Source organism: Oncorhynchus kisutch, linkage group LG15 (genome assembly GCF_002021735.2).
Source record: "Oncorhynchus kisutch isolate 150728-3 linkage group LG15, Okis_V2, whole genome shotgun sequence".
In the NCBI taxonomy this organism is placed as follows: Eukaryota; Metazoa; Chordata; class Actinopteri; order Salmoniformes; family Salmonidae; genus Oncorhynchus; species Oncorhynchus kisutch.
In genome coordinates, this window is record NC_034188.2 from 28,712,847 (window position 1) to 28,738,513 (window position 25,667).

Here is a 25,667-nt window from a genome sequence, read left to right on the forward strand (position 1 = left end):
GAATGCCAGCTAAGAAGTACCAGTGGCCTGGCTTTGGCCCTAAGTGAGTGCAGGTCTGCCGGAGCCATTGTCCAGGGGACACAGGTGCCAGCCCGCATAGATGCCTGCGTAGATGTAAACAAATCCTGTATAGAAACATACCATTAGGGCCCCAAATAGGCTAGGGCTGGCTCTGACTGCATGTGTGGGTATGGATGTTGGTACGCAGACCTCAGAGGACCCTCATGATTGGGTGTCAGGTAGCCAAGTAGTTAGAGTAGTTAGAGTAGTTAGAGTGTTGTGCCAGTAGCCGAAAGGTTGCTAGATAAAATCCCTGAGCTGACAATATTATTTATTTTTTATGTTGTTCTACCCCTGAACGAGGCAGTTAACCCACTGTTCCTAGAATGTCATTGTAAATAAGTATTTGTTCTTAACTGACTTGCCTAGTTAAATATATATATTTTAAATGATGACTTCAGACTCTGGTCTAGAGGGTGCGTTGCATGTGTTAACTTCATGCAGGAGAGAGGCAGCCATGACGATACCCACAGACAGACAGGCAGATAGGGAGAGAGAAAGAGACCACAAGCAAACAGGTAAGATAGTAAGAAGTGCCTTTCCAAGCTCATAGTTCATAGATGATCTGTCATAGTGTGACTCAATCTGAATGTTCAACTATGATCTCTGATGAAGCGATATCAGCGTAAAAGTCCTAGAGGGTGTATTGCATAGTGTTATCTTCATGTATATGTTTATATAATTTGGTATAGTTGAGGATTATTCATTTCAGTTAGACCTTTCTTGCCTACTTCAAAAGAATCTAAAACAGTTTTTAACTGTGTATGTTGTTATTTCAGGAATAAGGGACGAGGGGGTGTGGTATATGGCCAATATACCACGGCTAAGGGCTGTTCTTAAGGACGACGCAGCGCAGAGTGCCTGGACACAGCCCTCATTTCATTTTGCTAGGATAAAACGTGTCAATCTAGCCTAGCGATATTGTTAATACCTGGTCATTAGGAGTATTCTAAATAAATTCAACAGGAAACGACTCATATACAGAGGCAATGGCTTCTCGCCTGCTAATGGATGATACATGGGATTAGAACTTTTAAGGTGTGCACTCAGGTGAGGCCAAACAATATTGAAAGACGTTTCACATTAGGCCTACCACCACGAGAATAAATCCGTTGGGCTATTCATTTTTTCTAATCCATTAATTAATCTGAGTGTTCATATAGCGTCAACCCAACTCCTGGCTGTCCATCAAGCTCTGTTTAATGTAGCTGATTTCTTTCTGAAATGGACTTATAATTCATTATTGATGCAATAATGAGGAGTGGGGAATGTGACTTGAATCTACAAAAAAAGTCTGCAGTCTGTAATGTCAGTGCTCTCTAGCGGTGGACCATTCTCTTGTTTGCACCTCGTTGAGTCACTGAACGTACTGTCATAGACACCCACAACCTTTGTTACTCTACAGGTCATTTCAAGGGAGGTTTTTATTCAGGTCAGTTGGTTTGAAGTCCTGTGTAGCTGACTTGGCAGACCATGATGCTTCCAGTGTCAGGGTTGTGGGTTTAAAAAAGTGGCAATTGATTGGAAAAGATTAATAATCATCTCTAATATCATTCAACATTCTCATTTACCCTTGTATGTTTATGTACATGTTTATGTACAACACACATAGAGTAGACTCTGATCTAAGGTCAATGTTGGGTTTGCCACCAAGGCTAGGATATGTAAAAGCCAGTCTGATCAAAGAGATGTTCTTCCTGGCTGTTCTACTCAGGTTGGGTAATGTTGTGTGGGATTCACCAGTGGTTTCTCTGAGCAGCTGTGTCCTCGTCCATGATTCGTGTGAGCTGGCCACTAGCCCGCCTTCCAGGTAGCCCAGCTTCACAGCGGGCGCGTCTGACAGTTTCCTCTTGCTTTTGTTCAGGTCTGGATGGATGGAGAGAGAGAGAGATGTTCTATACATCACATTTAAGCATCAGGGAAAAGTAGGTTAGATGTATATGGTGTTTTTCTGATCCTTCACCTGAGGGGGCCAAAAGCATCGTCCTTCTCGCTCCAAACATGGACACTCCCACCTCTTTTCAGATCCTCGTCAGACAGAGTCAAGAAGGTCTGCAAGTCAATCTGCAGAAAAAGGGTCATGACAGTCCTGTTGCTGACACATCCACCACACTTCCCTTATACAAGACATGCTCAGAATGTTCTTTCAGTCAGCCTCTGTGCCACAGGAAACAACTCAGTCAATCCTGTTTATGGAGGCTACTTCAACAAATAACCCTCTGTGTATAGACATTTCAGTTACTCCTTTACCCCAGGGGGCACTAGCTGTTTGTCTGTCTGTACCTCTTGCTGTTGGAACACGTCGATGTACTTCCCCAGACCCAGCTGGCTCAGGAGCTCCGGGAGGACATCTGTAGGCTGGGGCGGAGGGGCTCCGCTGGCTAGCGGTCAACGCCATCACCGTGGACATGCCTTCAAAGTAGTTACTGCAGGTCAGAAATCTCTCCGTTAGGGGTCAGAGGTCGGAAATCAAAGGTGGAAAGATCAGGGGGAGATGGGGAAGTAAAAGATTACCAGAAGGAACTGTGTTGACGGAAAGCATAACAAAGTGTTCTCACATCTCTCAGATAGAAGACATTCAAAGCACAGCTTTGATACTGACTTCACTGAAGATAAGCCAGACACAGGAATTGCATTTCATTACATTTTCTCTTTGTCGACACACTCTCTTAGAGACACACACACAAAAGTTTGGGGTCTGTTTGTTGAAGACGCAAACACCGGGAAGGAGGAGGTGGAGAAGGAAGAAGAGAAGTTAGAGGGGGAGGGAGAGGATGAGGAAGACGGAGAGGGGGAGATTGGGGAGGATAAAGATAAGGATCCTTGTCTGTCACGCCGTTCCACACTTTTTCCTTCCAATTCTGATAGCTCCTGGTCTGCAGAGAGAGAAAGAGACAGAGGAGCGAGGAGAGATAGGAGCGAGGAGAGAGAGAGGAGCGAGGAGAGAGAGGAGCGAGGAGAGAGAGGAGTGAGGAGAGAGAGGAGAGAGAAGCGAGGAGAGAGAGGAGCGAGGAGAGAGAAAGGAGAGAGAGGAGCGAGGAGAGAGAGGAGCGAGGAGAGAGAGGAGAGAGGCGAGAGAGAGGAGCGAGGAGAGAGAGGAGAGAGAGAGGAGAGAGGAGAGAGAGGAGTGAGGAGAGAGAGGAGAGAGAGAGGAGCGAGGAGAGAGAGGAGAGAGAGAGGAGAGAGGAGAGAGAGGAGTGAGGAGAGAGAGGAGAGAGAGAGGAGCGAGGAGAGAGAGGAGTGAAGAGAGAGAGGAGAGAGAGAGGAGCGAGGAGAGAGAGGAGAGAGAGAGGAGAGAGGAGAGAGAGGAGTGAGGAGAGAGAGGAGAGAGAGAGGAGCGAGGAGAGAGAGGAGAGAGAGAGGAGCGAGGAGAGAGAGGAGAGAGAGAGGAGCGAGGAGAGATAGGAGAGAGAGAGGAGAGAGAGGAGTGAGGAGAGAGAGGAGAGAGAGAGGAGCGAGGAGAGAGAGGAAGAGGGATGGTGTTTGCATATATTTATCTTCTCAATGTTTTTCAATTGAGCCCATACTTCCCTCGCTTTGTTTCACTTTTCTTCCACTCCCCTTTCTCTCTCACTCTCTCCTTCCCTCTCTCCTTCCCTGTCTCCTTCCTTGTCTCCTTCCATGAGGATGAGTGGATGAGACAGGGTGGTAATTGGTGCTCACAGTTTCTCTCCTCCACTCTGTTTTTCTCAGGGCAGGAATACCAACCGAGCCAAGCAGCACTGAGAATAATCATATTAATAAACAAGCTCTCTCACCCAGCTCAACGCCTCTCCTAGCTCGCTACAAATAATCAGGCGCTTAGGCGAAACGCTCACACTGACTCCAAAATTCCCTCACGCAAAACAACCCAGAAATTATCAGACTGTATCTATTAACCCAAATGAGCATGGTGTTCACTGACTGGCCACAGAGCATTCAGAGAGGGCAGCTGCTCAATGGCTGGTAATAAACCCTGTCTGGGGGAGACTGAGCAGACAGATCCAGCCTGTTGTTGAACCTGTTGTAGTTGTCCAGTGTTTGCCAGGTAGGGTTAGTAGCTGTGTCGGCTGATGTTGTGTAGCTCCTTGACGGCCTCAGCAGGAATGGACTTAGCCGACCACCGACTTTTTCTGCATGGCTGAGAGAGTACAGATATATCACACACACACACACACACACACACACACACACACACACACACACACACACACACACACACACACACACACACACACACACACACACACACACACACACACACACACACACACAGGCTGCGTTTACATAGGCAACACAATTCCGATCTTTTGCTGCGTTTACACAGCCCAATTGGGGAAATTCTGATCTGACTGGTCACGAGACCAATAATTGTCAAAAGATCAGAATTAGATTACATGTGTAAACGCACACATAGATATATCAGCTATCCATACAAAAACAAACACACACATTCCCCCAAAAAACATGCAGACAAAGTTACTATAAATCACTCACAAACAGACAGGCAGTGGTTCAATTGGTAGGATGTTGTTGTCAGGTGAACAATGCAGATAGATGGATAGAGAACAGTGTTTGATACAGAATGCTTTGCGAAGAATCATACTGTATATGAGTGTCTGATGTGTAAAAAAAACTGTAACTAAATATATAACTGAGAAAGAATCTTTGTGTGTGTGTGTGTGTGTGTGTGTGTGTGTGTCTGGCGCCAGTGTGTAAAATCAGTGGGAGTAGTAATGCTCCTTAATTATAACTTTGGCACGGTGCAACCCATAAGTGTGTCCCCTCCATCACCTCTCTGGCAATGTGCAGCACATAAATGGGTCTCCTCTTTCAACGCTCTGGTTCATAGTCCCACATAAATGGGTTCCCTCCATCACTGATTTGAATAACAAACCAGAGCTGCCTTGTCTCTCAATAGCAGAGAGTGGCAAGTGACATATCCCAATGACATGCCACTAATTTGGCCAGATGCAGCTGCTAAATGGGTCCTCTGATTTGCAACGGTGTACTGGCGCAGCACTAAAATGGGTCCCTTTTAGTGGGACTCTTCTACAAGTCTGAAAATAGGACCTTTGTGTGTTACAGAATCCTGGATAAACCAAGGGGATGTTGTTAATGAGACATGCTGGGCTACTGTTCACACAACAAGGCAGAAGCATCACACATTGAAAAGGTCTCACCTTTGGTTGCCAGCAGTTTCTTCATCTCATAGTCGTAATCCTGCGATAAAAGGCAAAGGGGGTGAAGCTGGTAAATAAGGGAGGAAATGCAGTTAGGTTGTTCTGTGACTGATGTGTTCTGGAAGGGAACCTGATTTACTGAGAGAACAGAAGATGACTCAACCTGGTACTTCCTGTTTTTTCCGTGGAGATAAAAGTAAACCCCCTTTGAACTTTTAGGAAACCAAGTGGACAAATAATGGCAAAATCAACATCTACTGTAGTGCAAACACACACAACTCAAATTCTTCAAATTTGATTGCGTGAGGCTCAAAGAAAGCAAAGGGGTCAAATGAATTGGTGACACAGTCTACAGAGTCACATATAACATGTTCCTCTATATTGCTCTGGGGTTGTTTCATTTCTGGCTGGGGGGGGGGAGTTGGAACTCACCTCAACCATGACCAACGTGCCAACAAAACCTGTTAATGAATATGAATCATTCTAAATCAGAGTGAGAGTCTCACCTCATTCCTTGATGCATCAAAGAGAGTATCCTGAGTCTGAGTCATGTCCCTCCTCAGGCTGTTCCATCTCTCATGCCTCCCTCCTTCCATCTCTCTCAGGCTGTTCTGTCTAGTATCACTCCTCCCTCCATCGCTCTCAAGCTGTTACATCTCTCACATCATCCTCCCTCCATCTGTCTCAGGCTCTTCCATCCTTCACTCCTCCCTCCTTCCATCATTCTCAGGCTGTTCCATCTAGTATCACTCTTCCCTCCCTCCATCTCTCTCAGGCTGTTCTGTTTCTCACTCCTTCCTCCCTCCATCTTTCCATCCAGCAGTCTGCAACAGTACAGCAGAAGTGAAACTAAGGTCAGGTCTGAGCCACATAGCGTGAAGGTTGTTTGTAGGACTCACTTAGCTAAGTAGCTCACCCAAATAATCCAAGGGCTGTTGAGACCTGATACTGGAGGGAATGAATAAATGCAATCCCTTTCTGACATTACTATTTATCATGAGAGTATTAAACAGCAGCAAACTGTTATTTTCCAGAGGCACTAGAACGTACAAGGCAGGACAAAAGGCTAAAGGCACATTCAATGAAGATACAGTGCACATTTATTTTAACATGTTTCCCCCTCTGAAAGAGCAGGGGCTAACTTTTCTCAAGGGTTGATTGGTTTGCCCTTATCTAAGATCAAATCCTGACTGTATCAGAACTGGCCATGATTGGGAGTCCCATTGGGCGATGCGCACAGGTTCAGGTTTGGCTGGTGTAGGCCATCATTGTAAACAATAATTTGTTCCTAACTGACTTGCCTCGTTAAATAAAAGTTCAATTAAAATTACAAAAAATAAAAATCCATATAGAATCTTTGGGGCTATCCAACCAAAATCCCAACCTCAACCAGTGTGCCTAAGGTCAACTTCCTCTTACCCTCCCTAGTGTGAATGTGATTACCTCATGACCTGGCCTGTTGAGTGGCGTCTCCCCTTCAGGACCCTGGAGGCTGCTCCTCTGACTCATCATCCAGACCTGGCTCAGTGACATCACTCAGCTCTGTCATCGGACCAGGGCTCTCGTCTGACAGGCCGGACAGATCCTCGTTCTCTGGGATCTGGGTAAACCGAGGTGATCTCATTGATCAATCTTGATACTGTACTGATCCAATAGCACCACCATCAGGACAACTGCAGAATCAAATCCCCTGCAATGAAACACCTTACAGCTGTATCAATCCATCAATGGAGGCTGCTGAGGGGAGGATGGCTCATAATAATGGTTGGAACAGAGCGAATGGAATGGCATCAAACACATGGACAACATGTTTGATGTATTTGATACCATTCCCCCTATTCCGCTCTAGCCATCACCACAAACCCATCCTCCCCAATTAAGGTGCCACCAACCTCCTGTGCAATCCATCATTTCTCCCACTGTCAAACTCTCACAGTACTGCACTTATCTTGGTAGTCAAGAGGCCTACAGATATTGATTCTGTTATCTGATGGTGATCTCTCCACACCTTCTCCAGCTGCCTTCAGTCCCATCCTCATTCCCTCAGAGGGCAGAGACAGGCCTGGTGGGGGTGACGGGCGGGGCTTAGTTTGGGAAAGAGCGCCAATCAAAGACTCAGGGGCGGGCACTGAGCCTGAGGAAAGGAAAAGCAGATTAGGATAGGACAGGATAGGACAGGATAGGACAGTGGCCTTTTCTCAATCAGATTTGCTCAACTCTGTCCTTTCTCCTCCATCCTCTCTCGCCTCCTTTTGAAAAAGGCCAAAAGTAATCAAGGAGAGGTGGCGACGTGAGTGAACGTGGACAAAAATGTGCTTGTATGAAATAAGAAGCTCCTTCTCCACTCGTCTGTCGTCAGGCAAATTGCGTTTACAGAGGTGGATCCCAAAATAAATGTGTAAAGGGATAAAAACAAATGTAGTTAATTGTGCCAGGATAAGTAGCATATCGTTTTAAAATGTTTTTCTCCTCCGACAGTACAACAGCTGATTCAAAGGGGGGTGTGGCAAATCTCAAAACTCTTCCGCGGTAGGACACACTTGTGCTTTCTCGCCAAAAAGAGGCTATTGAGGAGAGAATGACAGTCTTCTGTTTGCCTACTAATGAATTGACACACTCCTCGACTACTCAACCTCATCTGTTTCCGGGTCACAGAGAAGAGAGGCTGGAGGAGAGAGGACGGTGGAGAGAGGACAGAGGAGAGAGGATGGAGGAGAGAGGACAGAGGAGAGAGGATGGAGGAGAGAGGACAGAGGAGAGAGGATGGAGGAGAGAGGACAGTGAAGAGAGGACAGAGGAGAGAGGATGGAGGAGAGAGGATGGAGGAGAGAGGACGGAGGAGAGAGGATGGAGGAGAGAGGACGGTGGAGAGAGGACAGAGGAGAGAGGATGGAGGAGAGAGGATGGAGGAGAGAGGCTGGAGGAGAGAGGACGGTGGAGAGAGGACAGAGGAGAGAGGACGGAGGAGAGAGGACGGTGGAGAGAGGACAGAGGAGAGAGGACAGAGGAGAGAGGACAGAGGAGAGAGGACAGAGGAGAGAGGATGGAGGAGAGAGGACAGAGGAGCGAGAACAGAGGAGAGAGGACAGAGGAGAGAGGATGGAGGAGAGAGGATGGAGGAGAGAGGACGGAGGAGAGAGGATGGAGGAGAGAGGACGGTGGAGAGAGGACAGAGGAGAGAGGATGGAGGAGAGAGGCTGGAGGAGAGAGGCTGGAGGAGAGAGGACGGTGGAGAGAGGACAGAGGAGAGAGGACGGAGGAGAGAGGACGGTGGAGAGAGGACAGAGGAGAGAGGACAGAGGAGAGAGGATGGAGGAGAGAGGACAGAGGAGCGAGAACAGAGGAGAGAGGACAGAGGAGAGAGGATGGAGGAGAGAAGGCGGAGGAAAGAAGACGTACGGAAAGTGGAAAGTGGGCGTACGCCTTGTACAGTTTGAAGATGTTCCTCTCCAGACCCTTCACCACCACTGACTGGGAAATGTATTCCAGCGCACAACACCATGTCATACAAACCAGGAAATGTAGTCCAACACAGTACTTTATCAGACAAAAGTACTGCAACTTTAGCAATAACATAACTATAAGTCTTGCTATAGTTCTATTATACCTTGGCTGACTGTTTGACTTTGGGTTTGACGCTGACAAAGACCCCCAGACTCTGTATTGTCTGAGCCAGTTTACGTGGGACCGCCTCCCCGTCCTCATGCATGTCAAACATCAGACACACAGGCAGACAGTACTGTGTAATGACAAAACAAAACAGGTCACTCTTACTCCTCTCTTAGCAAGCTCTCCACAATAAACAGGCTTGCCTTTTAACCTCAAATCTGAATCAATCAAATAATCTACCAATTCATCTGAATCAATCAAAGAATCAACCAATTCATCTGAATAAATCAAAGAATCAACCAATTAATCTGAATCAATCAAAGAATCATCCAATTAATCTAATCTATCAATGAATCATTACAAAGAGCAAAGTGAACTGTGACCCTCCTCACCCTGTGTTGCTGCCTGGACAGACATACTCTCTCTGGGATGCCCTGGATGAGCAGTGGGGGGGGGGTTCTGAGGGGCACTGACCTCTGGCAGGACTAACTGGGTCTGGGTCGGAAGCATGTGAGAATTTCAATAAGCATTTTTCTACGGCTGGCCATGCTTTCCACCTGGCTACTCCTACCCCGGTCAACAGTACTGCACCCCCCACAGCAACTCGCCAAAGCCTTCCCCATTTCTCCTTCTCCCAAATCCGTTCAGCTGATGTTCTGAAAGAGCTGCAAAATCTGGACCCCTACAAATCAGCCGGGCTAGACAATCTGGACCCTTTCTTTCTAAAATTATCTGCCGAAATTGTTGCCACCCCTATTACTAGCCTGTTCAACCTCTCTTTCGTGTCGTCTGAGATTCCCAAAGATTGGAAAGCAGCTGCGGTCATCCCCCTCTTCAAAGGGGGGGACACTCTTGACCCAAACTGCTACAGACCTATATCTATCCTACCATGCCTTTCTAAGGTCTTCGAAAGCCAAGTCAACAAACAGATTACCGACCATTTCGAATCTCACCATACCTTCGCTGCTATGCAATCTGGTTTCAGAGCTGGTCATGGGTGCACCTCAGCCACGCTCAAGGTCCTAAACGATATCTTAACCGCCATCGATAAGAAACATTACTGTGCAGCCGTATTCATTGATCTGGCCAAGGCTTTCGACTCTGTCAATCACCACATCCTCATCGGCAGACTCGACAGCCTTGGTTTCACAAATGATTGCCTCGCCTGGTTCACCAACTACTTCTCTGATAGAGTTCAGTGTGTCAAATCGGAGGGTCTGCTGTCCGGACCTCTGGCAGTCTCTATGGGGGTGCTACAGGGTTCAATTCTTGGACCGACTCTCTTCTCTGTATACATCAATGAGGTCGCTCTTGCTGCTGGTGAGTCTCTGATCCACCTCTACGCAGACGACACCATTCTGTATACTTCTGGCCCTTCTTTGGACACTGTGTTAACAACCCTCCAGGCAAGCTTCAATGCCATACAACTCTCCTTCCGTGGCCTCCAATTGCTCTTAAATACAAGTAAAACTAAATGCATGCTCTTCAACCGATCGCTACCTGCACCTACCCGCCTGTCCAACATCACTACTCTGGACGGCTCTGACTTAGAATACGTGGACAACTACAAATACTTAGGTGTCTGGTTAGACTGTAAACTCTCCTTCCAGACCCATATCAAACATCTCCAATCCAAAGTTAAATCTAGAATTGGCTTCCTATTTCGCAACAAAGCATCCTTCACTCATGCTGCCAAACATACTCTTGTAAAACTGACCATCCTACCAATCCTCGACTTTGGCGATGTCATTTACAAAATAGCCTCCAATACCCTACTCAACAAATTGGATGCAGTCTATTGTTGAAGGAATTTAATTCCTCTGTTTTAATTCCCAATTAAAATTAAATACTCTGTCAATTCATAAGGATTTGTAAGACCCTTATTTTATAGGAATGGACAGAGTCCCGGTCTTAAAGTCAAGTAACAGCCTTTAATCAAGAGAGTACTGAGTTCATACACATTTTACCACATGTTATAAACTGAAAATGACGTCAGCATTTTCTAAATGTTCCGTCTCTTCTTGACACTGGTAGAAAGGCTCTATAGATCTCAAGCCTTCCCTCCTCGCCTAGGGCCAAGGTCAGTCAGTGTAGATAAGCATTCTAGACAGTCTGGAGATAGTTCATTCATTTGTACCAAGGAACAGACCGTCATTGTTCTAAACTCTTGACTACATTATATTCAATACTGTGAGCAAGAGAGAAAATTCATACATGTACAGTAACATAATAGTATTCGGATTAGTCAGTCCTGATTGAAATGTATACATAATTAGTCATCATTGATAAAAATTCCCTTAACATCTATCACAGTGCAATCCGTTTTGTCACCAAAGCCCCATATACTACCCACCATTGCGACCTGTACGCTCTCGTTGGCTGGCCCTCGCTTCATACTCGTCGCCAAACCAACTGGCTCCATGTCATCTACAAGACCCTGCTAGGTAAAGTCCCCCCTTATCTCAGCTCGCTGGTCACCATAGCATCTCCCACCTGTAGCACACGCTCCAGCAGGTATATCTCTCTAGTCAACCCCAAAACCAATTCTTTCTTTGGCCGCCTCTCCTTCCAGTTCTCTGCTGCCAATGACTGGAACGAACTACAAAAATCTCTGGAACTGGAAACACTTATCTCCCTCACTAGCTTTAAGCACCAACTGTCAGAGCAGCTCACAGATTACTGCACCTGTACATAGCCCACCTATAATTTAGCCCAAACAACTACCTCTTTCCCTACTGTATTTCATTTATTTATTTATTTTGCTCCTTTGCACCCCATTATTTTTTATTTTCTACTTTGCACATTCTTCCATTGCAAATCTACCATTCCAGTGTTTTACTTGCTATATTGTATTTACTTTGCCACCATGGACTTTTTTGCCTTTACCTCCCTTATCTCACCTCATTTGCTCACATCGTATATAGACTTGTTTATACTGTATTATTGACTGTATGTTTGTTTTACTCCATGTGTAACTCTGTGTCGTTGTATGTGTCGAACTGCTTTGCTTTATTTTGGCCAGGTCGCAATTGTAAATGAGAACTTGTTCTCAACTTGCCTACCTGGTTAAATAAAGGTGAAATAAATCAATCAATCAATAAATGTCTGCACTCTATACTCCTCTGTCTGCACTCTATACTCCTCTGTAAACTGGTCATCTCTGTATACCCGTCGCAAGACCTACTGGTTGATGCTTATTTATAAAACCCTCTTAGGCCTCAATCCCCCCTATCTGAGATATCTACTGCGGCCCTCATCCTGCACATACAACACCCGTTCTGCCAGTCACAATCTGTTAAAGGTCCCCAGAGCACACACATCCATGGGTCGCTCGTCTTTTTAGTTCACTGCGGCTAGCGACTGGAACGAGGTTCATTCAAAGACTCAATCATGGACACTCTTACTGACAGTTGTGACTGCTTCACGTAATGTATTGTTGTCTCTACCTTCTTGCCCTTTGTGCTGTTGTCTGTGCCCAATAATGTTTGTACCATGTTTTGTTCTGCTACCATGTTGTGCTGCTGCCATGTTGTGTTGCAACCATGTTGTTGTCATGTTGTGTTGCTACCATGCTGTGCTGCAATGTGTTGCTGCCATGCTATGTTGTTGTCTTAGGTCTCTCTTTATGTAGTGTTGTGTTGTCTCTCTTGTCGTGATGTGTGTTTTGTCCTATATTTTGTAATTATTTTTTAATCCCAGCCCCCGTCCCTGCAGGAGGACTTTTGCCTATTCGTAGGCTGTCATTATAAATAAGAATTTGTACTTAACTGACTTCCCTAGTTAAATAAAGTTGAAATTAAATTTTATAAATAAATTACCCCCAGGAAGTTGTCTCCGTTACGTCCCAGCAGAAAGAGATAATGAAGGGAGGTCACGTCCTGCTGGGTGGTGACCCCCCTCATGACTCCGCCATGACCCCAGCCCCGATCTCTGACCCTAGAATCAGCTCCATCAGAACACACACCACCTTCTGTCAGGGAGAGAAAGGGCAGAGTTAGAAGTAGATGTGTGTGGAGTTAATAATTAATAATATTCAATTATTATTCCTTTTTTAGTCAAGGTTTCTCTTTATTAATGTAAGGAAGTGCATCTAAAAGTGTGTGTGTGTGTGTGTGTGTGTGTGTGTGTGTGTGTGTGTGTGTGTGTGTGTGTGCGTGTGTGCGTGTGTGTGTGTGTGTGTGTGCGTGTGTGCGTGCGTGCGTGCGTGCGTGCGTGCGTGCGTGCGTGCGTGTGTGTGTGTGTGTGTGTGTGTGTGTGTGTGTGTGTGTGTGTGTGTGTATGGCTCTCTGTAGTGCCTTCGGAAAGTATTCAGACCACTTAACTTTTTCCACATTTTTTTTACGTTACAGCCTTATTCTAAAATGAAATACATTGTTTTTTCCCCCATCAATCTACACACAATACCCCCTAATGACAAAGCACAAACAGGTTTTGAGAAATTGAAATATCACATTTACGTAAGTATTCAGACCCTTTACTCAGTACTTTGTTGAAGCACCTTTGGCAGAGATTACAGCCTCAAGTATTTTAGGTACGAAGCTACAAGCTTGGCACCCCTGTATTTGGGGAGTTTCTCACATTATTCTCTGCAGATCCTCTCAACCTCTGTCAGGTTGTGTGGGGGAGCGTTGCTGCACAGCTATTTTCAGGTTTCTCCAGAGATGTTCGATCAGGTTCAAGTCCAAGTTCTGGCTGGGCCACTCAACGACATTCAGAGACTTGTCCCGAAGCCAATCCTGCATTGTCTTGGCTGTGTGATTAAAATCAAATGACATTTTATTCATCCTATACACCTGTTGAGCAGATGTTATTGCAGGTGCAGCAAAATGCTTGCATAAATATTTTTTTAAAGATAATTATTTAGGAGGTAATACAGTCCGCATTTGATTGTGAGGTATTCTAGTTTGGGTGAACAAAAGGACTTGAGTTCCAATCACACCATGAGCAGTTAATGAAACATACACAATTCTCTTCCAGGAGATTTTTATTCCCGAGTGATGAACTGAGAACCCAAATGGCTGTACGGACTCAGACAGTTGTCCTGTTGGAAGGTGAACCTTCACCCCAGTCTGAGGTCCTGAGTGCTCTGGAACAGGTTTTCATCAATGATCTCGCTGTACTTTGCTCCATTCATCTTTCCTTCGATCCTGACTAGTCTCCCTGTCCCTTCTGCTGAAAAACATCCCCACAGTATGATGCTGCCACCACCATGCTTCACCGTAGGGATGGTATTGGCCAGGTGATGAGCGGTGCCAGGTTTCCTCCAGACATGATGGTTGGCATTCAGGCCAAAGAGTTCAATCTTGGTTTCATCAGACCAAAGAATCTTGTTTCTCATGGTCTGAGAGTCCTTTAGGTGTCTTTTGGAAAACTCCAAGCGGGCTGACATGTGCCTTTTACTGAGGAGTGGCTTCCGTCTGGCCACTCTACCATAAAGGCGTTATTGGTGGAGTGCTGCAGAGATGGTTGTCCTTATGGAAGTTTCTCCCATCTCCACAGAGGAACTCTGGAGCTCTGTCAGAGTGACCATCGGGTACTCGGTCATTTCCTTGACCAAGGGACCTTCTCCCCCGATTGCTCAGTTTGGCCTGGCGGCCTGCTCTAGGAAGACTCTTGGTGGTTCCAAAATTCTTCCATTTAAGAAAGATGGAGGCCACTGTGTTCTTGGGGACCTTCAATGTTGCAGACATTTTTTGGTACCCTTCCCCAGATCTGTGCCTCGACACAATCCTGTCTCGGAGCTCTACGGACATTTCCTGCTTTTCTAAATCATGTCCAAACAATTGAATTTACCACCAGTGGACTCCAATCAAGTTGAATAAACATCTCAAGGATGATCAATGGGAACGGGATGCACCTGAGCTCAATTTCAAGTCTCATAGCAAAGGGTCTGAATACTTGTGAAAATAAGGTATTTCGGTTTTCTTTATTTCATTTTCAAAATAAAAAATAACTATTTTCGCTTTGTCATTATGGGGATATTGTGTGTAGATTGATGAGGGATAAATATTATTTTAAACATTTTAGAATGAGGCTGTAACGTAACAAAATGTGGAAAAAGTCAAAGGGTCTGTATACTTACCGAATGCAATGTATCTGTGAGACTCTGACTTTGATGGCGGCAGTGCTGCCCTGCAGTCCTCTGACCACAACTGCTGTCTGGGCTGAGCCCTGAAGCTCACGCTGATCCCCAGAACCTGCTTCACCTGCTGGATGACCGGTGACACTGAGTTCAGCAGTGCCTGGGGTACCAATGTCACCAGGAGGTCAAAGGTTAACACCAGAGGCCGGAGATCCTGAGGGGTAGAGAAGAGAGAGGGGTGAGAGGTCATGATGATGTATAGATCACATACATAATGTGAAATAAAGGCCATCCATGCATTAAGATGTTACATTAGAAACTCTCACTCATATCCTCTTCCTGGTTGCCTCCATCCCTTGGACAGGCCCAGTGATGGACACCTGGACAGGGGAGGTAGAGAGAGATGAGGGAGAAACAAAATAAAGTTGCTGAAGGACAATAACTAACGGAGTCTACCTGAAGGGTGTTCTACAAAGCAGGATCAATGAGTTAGCCAGCTAACTTTGATAAACAACCATGAATAACTATTGATTTTCTGGTTTATTATGAAAGCTAAATTTAGATATGTGCTTTTGGTTGTTGAGACAATTAGACCAAGGTTATCTTTCAAAAAAAATAAAAGCTATTTCAGAATATTTACGCAAATTAGCTGGTTAACTCATTGATCCTGCTTTGTAGTATCACCTTCTGGTGCTAAGGGACAATACACAGCTATTAACAGGCTGTACCTAGTTGCTGAGAGACAGTTGCTAAGGAACAGTTGCAGGTTGCTCTTCTCTCCGGTAGCATTGTGTCTGTCAGGGAAGTGGATGTGGCATGATGTCATCTCCATCACCTTCTTGATGTTCCTGCCCCCTTTCCTGATCACATGGGAGTTCTCTGTGTGGGCCACATCCATTTTCAGGGTCACCTTGTTGACCTGACTCAGGAGAAGATGTGGGTTTTACTAACCGTATATAGTTGGTTTATTTGGCTACATTACATGTTAGGTACAGGATTATATCTCAGTTTAGGACATTTACTTTGTCTCCAGTAGTTCTAGAATCTTGTGTTTGGCCACTAGAACATTGCCACGCTTGCCTTCCACTTTCACATGGGAGTCTTTCATATACAGTACAAGTTCATCTAAAATATATGTAGCAGCTGGCAGATTCTGGTAAATCTTTAGTGTTGTATAAAATATCAGGTTGTACAGGAGATTGAGACAGATTGAGACAGACTGAGACAGGTTGAGACAGGTTGAGACAGGTTGAGACAGACTGAGACAGACTGAGACAGACTGAGACAGGTTGAGACAGACTGAGACAGACTGAGACAGGTTGAGACAGACTGAGACAGACTGAGACAGGTTGAGACAGACTGAGACAGACTGAGATAGACTGAGACAGACTGAGATAGACTGAGACAGACTGAGATAGACTGAGACAGACTGAGACAGGTTGAGACAGATTGAGACAGACTGAGACAGACTGAGACAAGGTTGAGACAGACTGAGACAGACTGAGACAGACTGAGACAGACTGAGACAGGTTGAGACAGACTGAGACAGACTGAGATAGGTTGAGACAGACTGAGACAGGTTGAGACAGACTGAGACAGGTTGTGACAGTCTGAGACAGGGTGTCGGAGTATGGAGGTGTAAGTTGGTCTGAAATCACCGTTCTTTGACTTGGGGGCTATTTTCAGCTTGGATGGTCATTTCACTTGTCTGTTAGGTTCCCTCATCACCTGCGAGACAAAACATGAGAGGAGCACCTGTCGATGTGTGTGTGTGACAGAGAAACTAATGGAGTGTGAACGACATCTCTTTTACCACGAGAATAACACCAGTTTATACATCCCAAACACCGACACAACACACACCAAAACACCTTGTCCTATTCAGAGAAGACAATACTTAATTTCCATCTCAAAGACGTTCACCCTCACAACCATAGCAACAACAAATCTCTGAGTAGCAATGTCAACAATCAGCCTGTGACCTTTCATGTTCTCTATACAGAGGTCCTCTGGGAAATATGTAGACTTTTAAATGCAGGTATTTTCACGTCAGTGAGTCATATTTGAATGGGAAGATGAGATGGATCTTCCTTATTTCTGCATTGCATGAATAACAGCCTTTATATTTTAATTTCAACCGTCCATTATATCTGTCTCAGTGTCATTGTGATCTTCTCTCTCCGTATACTTACTCTCTCAAAGAACTCTTCACCGGTAAGTTCTTCTCCATGTTTGGGAGCTGACAAATATTGAAAAGAGAGGAAAGAGAGAGACACTTATTGAGAGAAAACTGTGGCCTAAATAAATACAAACATATAAACATCCAAACAACAACAAATAATCCAGACACAGGGTTCAGGGTTACTGGTTAATGCTTTGTTTGTGTATATGAAACACTTTCCTAAAAGGAGAGAAGTACTGTATGAGAGTTCTGTGAAGGGTCAACATTTAACAGGGAAAGAGGAAAATTGCAGAGAAGGGAGGATGAGGGGTAGAACGTAAATATTTTAAAAGGGCATCCCTCCACAATGACATTTACATCATGGGGACTCAACCCCCCCCCCCCCAAACCCCAAAATCCCAGATGTTAGCACCAATACATTGCTTGCTAGCATGCTAACACTCAGGGGGAAAGAGAATAAACTGCTAGTTAGCATGCTAACACTCAGGGGGAAAGAGAATACACTGCTCGTTAGCATGCGAACACTCAGGGGGAAAGAGAATATCCTGCTCGTTAGCATGCTAACACTCAGGGGGAAAGAGAATACACTGCGCACTAGCATGCTTATGTAACAGTATAGCTTCCGTCCCTCTCCTCGCCCCTACCTGGGCTCGAACCAGGGACCCTCTGCACACATCGACAACGATTGAAATGCTATTAGTGTGCACCCCGCTAACTAACTAGCCATTTCACATCGGTTACACTTACTAACTGTTTATCAAGAACTGTGTGACTGGCACAGTGCACAATTAGAGTTGTGAGGCTTATTCACAACACTATGCAAACACACGCTCTCTCAGTCCCTCTCTCTCCCTCACACACACGCACACACCCACACACACACACGCACACACCCACACACACACACATATGCACACACACACACACACATACAATAAAACAAACCATACACACTATAAACAGATACTCCACATTGAGGCACAGTGGAGGTAGTTTATCACAGACCTGCTCTGCACTGACAAACAACACAGTGGAGGCAGTTTATCACAGACCTGCTCTGCACTGATAAACAACACAGTGGAGGTAGTTTATCACAGACCTGCTCTGCACTGACAAACAACACAGTGGAGGTAGTTTATCACAGACCTGCTCTGCACTGATAAACAACACAGTGGAGGTAGTTTATCACAGACCTGCTCTGCACTGACAAACAACACAGTGGAGGTAGTTTATCACAGACCTGCTCAGCACTGACAAACAACACAGTGGAGGTAGTTTATCACAGACCTGCTCTGCACTGATAAACAACACACTGGAGGCAGTTTATCACAGACCGGCTCTGCACTGATAAACAACACAGTGGAGACAGTTTATCACAGACCGGCTCTGCACTGATAAACAACACAGTGGAGACAGTTTATCACAAACCTGCTCTGCACTGATTAACAACACAGCGGAGGCAGTTTATCACAGACCTGCTCAGCACTGACAAACAACACAGACTGAAAGGACGGGAATAATGATACTACCAAGCAAACTTATCTCATAAATCATCAAATCAAAATCAAATCAAATGTATTTATATAGCCCTTCTTACATCAGCTGATATCTCAAAGTGCTGTACAGAAACACAGCCTAAAACCCCAAACAGCAAGCAATGCAGCTCTAGAAGCACGGTGGCTAGGAAAAACTCCCTAGAAAGGCCAAAACCTAGGAAGAAACCTAGAGAGGAACCAGGCTATGAGGGGTGGTCAGTCCTCTTCTGGCTGTGCTGGGTGGAGATCATAACAGAACATGGCCAAGATGTTCAAATGTTCATAAATGACCAGCGGGGTCAAATAATAATAATCACAGTAGTTGTCGAGGGTGCAACAAGTCAGCACCTCAGTTGGCTTTTCATAGCCGATCATTCAGAGTATCTCTACCGCTCCTGCTGTCTCTAGAGAGTTGAAAACAGCAGGTCTAGGACAGGTAGCGCGTACGGTGAACAGGTCAGGGTTTCATAGCCGCAGGCAGAACAGTTGAAACTGGAGCAGCAGCATGGCCAGGTGGACTGGGGACAGCTAGGAGTCATCATGCCAGATAGTCCTGAGGCATGGTCCTAGGGCTCAGGTCCTCCAAGAGAGAGAAAGAAAGAGAGAAAGAGAGAATTAGAGAGAGCATACTTAACTTCACACAGGACACCGGATAAGACAGGAGAAGTACTCCAGATATAACAGACTGACCCTAGCCCCCCGACACATAAACTACTGCAGCATAAATACTGGAGGCTGAGACAGGAGGGGTCAGGAGACACTGTGGCCCAATCCGATGATACCCCCGGACAGGGCCAAACAGGCAGGACATAAACCCACCCACTTAGCCGAAGCACAGCTCCCACACCACTAGAGGGATATCTTCAACCACCAACTTACCATCCTGAGACAAGGCCAAGTATAGCCCACAAAGATCTTCGCCATGGCACAACCCAAGGGGGGGGGGGGGTGCCAACCCAGACAGGAAGATCACGTTAGTGACTCAACCCACTCAAGTGACACACCCCTCCTAGGGACGGCATGGGAGAGCACCAGTAAGCCAGTGACTCAGCCCCTGTAATAGGGTTAGAGGCAGAGAATCCCAGTGGAGAGAGGGGAACCGGCCAGGCAGAGACAGCAAGGGCGGTTCGTTGCTCCAGAGCCTTTCCGTTCACCTTCACACTCCTGGGCCGGACTACACTCTATCATATGACCTACTGAAGAGATGAGTCTTCAGTAAAGACTTAAAGGTTGAGTTCGAGTCTGCGTCTCTCACATTGGTAGGCAGACCATTCCATAAAAATGGAGCTCTATAGGAGAAAGCCCTGCCTCCAGCTGTTTGCTTAGAAATTCTAGGGACAATTAGGAGGCCTGCGTCTTGTGACGTAGCGTACGTGTAGGTATGTACGGCAGGACCAAATCGGAAAGATAGGTAGGAGCAAGCCCATGTAATGCTTTGTAGGTTAGCAGTAAAACCTTGAAATCAGCCCTTGCCTTAACAGGCAGCCAGTGTAGGGAGGCTAGCACTGGAGTAATGTGATACATTTTTGGGGCTCTAGTCAGGATTCTAGTAGCCGTATTTAGCACTAACTGAAGTTTATTTAGTGCTTTATCCGGGTAGCCAGAAAGTAGAGCATTGCAGTAGTCTAACCTAGAAGTAACAAAAACATGGATTAATTTTTCTGCATAATTTTTGGACAGAAAGTTTCTGATTTTTGCAATGTTACGTAGATGGAAAAAAGCTGTTCTTGATATGTTCGTCAAAAGAGAGATCAGGATCCAGAGTCATGCCAAGGTCCTTCACAGTTTTATTTGAGACAACTGTACAACCATCAAGATTAATTGTCAGATTCAACAGAAGGTCTCTTTGTTTCTTGGGACCTAGAACAAGCATCTCTGTTTTGTCCAAGTTTTTAAAAGTAGAACATTTTGCAGCCTGTTCACCACACCACACCTGTTCACCACACCACACCTGTTCACCACATCACACCTGTTCACCACACCACACCTGTTCACCACACCACACCACACCTGTTCACCACACCTGTTCACCACACCACACCTGTTCACCACTCCACACCTGTTCACCACTCCACACCTGTTCACCACATCACACCTGTTCACCACACCTGTTCACCACATCACACCTGTTCACCACATCACACCTGTTCACCACATCACACCTGTTCAGCACACTCAAAATTCAGCATGGTCTTCTGTTTTTCTCTATCAATACGGAACCTTTCCTCAACCCACTCTGGGTCCGAGTGTTCGCCTCCCACAAGGGATGGGTAAGGTGGAGGGGTGGGAGGGTTGTGGAAGGTAGAGGAGTGGGAGGGATTGGTGTATAGGGGAGGGATGGATTGGGGAAGGTGGAGGGGTGGGGAAGGTGGAGGGGTAGGAGGGACGGGTGTATAGGGAAGGGAAGGGATGGGTTGGGGAAAGTGGAGAGGTGGGAAAGGTAGGGGTGGCAGGGATGGCTGTATAGGGGAGGGACAGGTGCGGGAAGGTGGATGGGTGGGGAAGATGCTCTATACCGCATTGCTGTGCACCGCTCAAATTGTGTAACAATACGGATGGCTCCAAAGAGCTCCGCATTGACATGATTGGTTGATGGTAGGTGAGGGTGGGAGGTCCTGTATCAACACAAACTTACTTCCTTGACAACTTCCTTCACAACAGTTCTGCACTGTTCTGCACAGTTCTGCACTGTTCTGCACTGCTCTGCACTGTTCTGCTCTGCACTGTTCTGCACTGTTCTGCACTTTTCTGCACTGCTCTGCACGGTTCTGCACTGCTCTGCACTGTTCTGCACTGCTCTGCACTGTTCTGCACTGTTCTGCACTGCTCTGCACTGTTCTGCACTGCTCTGCACTGCTCTGCACTATTCTGCACTGCTCTGCACTGTTCTGCACTGCTCTACACTGTTCTACGAAGCGCTAGAATATGAATGCCCGGATCTCTGCAGAGGCCGTATTACCGTAAATGTTGTACGACCATGCAGACGTTGGATTGACCATTCAGCGCCTTTAAGAAGTGAGTATACGCAATTCCCACTGACCTGGGTATACCCACCACTTCACCACTGTGGCTATGAATTTTCATGACATGAGGCTTCGCATCTCTCTCCATTAAATACAGGCGGTTGACGTCAACAACCCTCATCGAACATTCAAAACAGGATTACAATAATGAGATGTATCCAACAATCCAACAACACCAATTGTTAGGGCGGAGAGACATGCATCTTGTCAGTAAATCCATAATCTTTGGCCTGAAGTCAGCTCAAAACAAAAGTGATGTAATTAAGCACATGTATTAATTACTAGGATTCTGTTTTCCCATGCAAAAGGGATTGCTTTTGATAAAAATGCTTTATCTGCCTTCCCAATGAAACCTAATTAGAAAATTAAATCATTTATTTTATGGAAAAGAGATTTTGCATGTTTCTGGACAATCCACCATGCTGCCTTGTTGGCAAAAATGACAGAGAGGCGCAGATTACTGTTCGTTGGTAGAAGGAAGCTCCTCCCTCCCCGCTTTTGCCCGAGGACGTGATGGGTCAATGCCCCGTGCCCCGCTGCTCAGCATAATCGAATCCCCCCTGAGACAGCGGCACAGAGAATTGCTCCATCCCCAACACCAGTAACATAGGGCCGAGGGGCCTGCTGTTTCCAAGGGGCCCTAGTCACTGCCAGGAAACCCAGTGTTCAGTAATGGACCCTTTGAAATGTGACACACACACACACCCCTGCAAAACACCATGCATGCATCATTGTAATGAACCCTTTGAAATTAGATAAACACACACACCCCTGCAAAACACCATGCATGCATCATGTACATGTATATGTATAGTGTGTGTGTGTGTGTGTGTGTGTGTGTGTGTGTGTGTGTGTGTGTGTGTGTGTGTGTGTGTGTGTGTGTGTGTGTGTGTGTGTGTGTGTGTGTGTGTGTGTGTGTGTGTGGGGGGGGGGTGTGTGCGTGTGCATGTGTGTGTTTCCAGGATGTGCTCCAAGCTGTCTAAGGGGGCAACCCATTAAGCCAATAAAATAAAAGAACAGCTAGTTCCTCATTAAACCGTACAGAAAGAGCCACTCTCTCACTCAGAGTCAGAATCTAGCGAATATCATTTTATAAAAAACAAAAACAGTATGAAAAATCACAATTTCATTTATTAACAATGAATCACAAGTCAAATATCAATACAACAAGGCTGCAGGCTACCAGGCTTAGACTGCCACAAAAGGTAGAACTACAGTTTCAACAAGGGCCTTCAACAATAAGGGCTAATACAGCAACTCAATGTTTACAAGCATTTGTGTAATATTCAACGGGGATCCATATAAAACGAGTAAGTTATATTCAGGATATTTACAATTAACACAGACTCAATAGAAGATGTGTCAATGGTGACTGGAGTGCTAGTTTCACTGGCTAGGAACAAAGATTCTCTATTATATTGACAAGATATTAGAGTGACTGCTCTAACAATGGAAATACATGTCCTCAAAGATGGAAGGCAGGCGTGAGGTGGCAAGCCCTTACAATCCCTAACCAACAATGCAGTTTAAAAAAAGAAACAAAAGTAACAAAAGTAACAAATAATTAAAGAACAGCAGAAAAATAACAATAGCGAGGCTATATACAGGGGGTACCGGTTAGTTGAGGTAATTGAGGAAATATGCACATGTAGGTAGAGTTATTAAAGTGACTATACTTAGATGATAACAACAGAGAGTAGCAGCGGTGTAAATTGGGGGGGCAATACAACTAGTCTGGGTAGACATGTGAATAGATGTTCAGGAGTCTTATGGCTTGGGTGTAGATGCTGTTTAGAAGCCTCTAGGACCTAGACTTGGCGCTCCGGTACCGCTTGCCGTGCAGTAGCTAACAGTCTAGGACTAGGGTGGCTGGAGTCTTTGACAATTTTTAGGGCCTTCCTCTGACACTGCTGGGTATAGAGGTCCTGGATGGCAGGAAGCTTGGCCCCAGTGATGTACTGGGGTCTTCTGGTCAGGCTCCAAAGACGGGCACATCGTGCACCACTCCCTAGCATACTTCTCACCAATGTCCAGTCTCTTGACAACAAGGTTGATGAAATCCGAGCAAGGGTAGCATTCTAGAGAGACATCAGAGACTGTAACGTTCTTTGCTTCACGGAAACATGGCTCACTCGAGACACGCAATCGGAGTCGGTACAGACACCTGGTTTCTTCACGCATCGCGCCGACAGAAACAAGCATCTCTCTTGTAAGAAGAAGGGCGGGGGTGTATGCCTTATGATTAACGAGACGTGGTGTGATCATAACAACATACAGGAACTCAAGTCCTTTTGTTGACCTGACTTAGAATTCCTCAAAATCAAATGTTGACCGCATTATCTACCAAGGGAATTCTCTTCGATCATAATCACAGTCGTGTATATTCACCCCCAAGCAGACACATCGATGGCCCTGAACTAACTTTATTTGACTCTATGTAAACTGGAAACCACATTCTGAGGCTACATTCATTGTAGCTGGGGATTTTAACCAGGCTAATCTGAAAACAAGACTTCCTAAATTCTATCAGCATATCGATTGTGCTACCAGGACTGGTAAAACCCTGGATCATTGTTATTCTAACTTCCGCGACGCATGTAAGGCCCTCCCCCGTCCTCCTTTCAGAAAAGCTGACCACGGCTCCATTTAGTTGCTTCCAGCCTATAGACAGAGAGTAAAACAGGAAGCTCCCGCGCTCAGGTCTGTTCAACGCTGGTCCGACCAATCTGATTCCACGCTTCAAGATTGCTTCGATCACGTGGACTGGGATATGTTCCGCATTGCGTCAAACACACATCGACGAATACACTGATTCTGTGAGCGAGTTTATTAGCAAGTGCATTGGTGATGTCGTACCCATAGTAACTATTAAAACCTTCCTAAACCGGAAACCGTGGATTGATGGCAGCATTCGCCCGAAACTGAAAGCGCGAACCACTGCTTTTAATCAGGGCAAGGTGACCAGAAACATGACCGAATACAAACTGTGTAGCTATTCCCTCCGCAGGGCAATCAAACAAGCTAAGCGTCAGTATAGAGACAAAGTAGAGTCGCAATTCAACGGCTCAGACACAAGAGGTATGTGGCAGGGTCTACAGTCAATCACAGATTACAAAAAGAAAACCAGCCCCATCGCGGACCAGGATGTCTTGCTTCCAGACACACTAAACAACATCTTTGCTCGCTTTGAGGACAATACAGTGCCACTTACATGGCCCACTACCAAAACCTGCGGACTCTCCTTCACTGCAGCCGACGTGAGTAAAACATTTAAACGTGTTCGCATTACTGCAGGCCCAGACGGCATCCCCAGCCGCGTCCTCAGAGGATGCGCAAACCAGCTGGCTGGTGTGTTTCGGACATATTCAATCAATCCTTATCCCAGTCTGCTGTTCCCACATGCTTCAAGAGGGCCACCATTGTTCCTGTTCTCAAGAAAGCTAAGGTAACTGAGCTAAACAACTACCGCCCCGTAGCACTCACATCCGTCATCATGAAGTGCTTTGAGAGACTAGTCAAGGACCATATCACCTCCACCCTACCTGACACCCTAGACCCACTGCAATTTGCTTACCGCCCCAATAGGTCCACAGACGACGTAATCGCAACCACACTGCCCTAACCCATCTGGACAAGAGGAATACCTATGTGAGAATGCTGTTCATTGACTACAGCTCAGCATTTAACACCATAGTACCCTCCAAACTCGTCATCAAGCTTGAGACCCTGGGTCTTGACCCCGCCCTGTGCAACTGGGTACTGGACTTCCTGACGGGCCACCCCCAGGTGGTGAGGGTAGGTAACAACATATCCACCCCGCTGATCCTCAACACTGGGGCCCCACAAGGGTGCATTCTGAGCCCTCTCCTCTACTCCCTGTTCACCTACGACAGCATGGCCATGCACACCTCCAACTAAATCATCAAGTTTGCGGACGACACTACAGTGGTAGGCTTGATTACCAACAATGACGAGAGGGCCTACAGGGAGGAGGTGAGGGCCAAAACGGGCCAA

General features: G+C 46.0%; 1 pseudogene; it reads right to left on the reverse strand.

The window, feature by feature from the left end:
* Window positions 1-1,796: 1,796 nt before the first annotated feature.
* On the reverse strand, window positions 1,797-24,513 carry LOC109905950 (protein bicaudal C homolog 1-like; annotated as a pseudogene).
* Window positions 24,514-25,667: the final 1,154 nt, after the last annotated feature.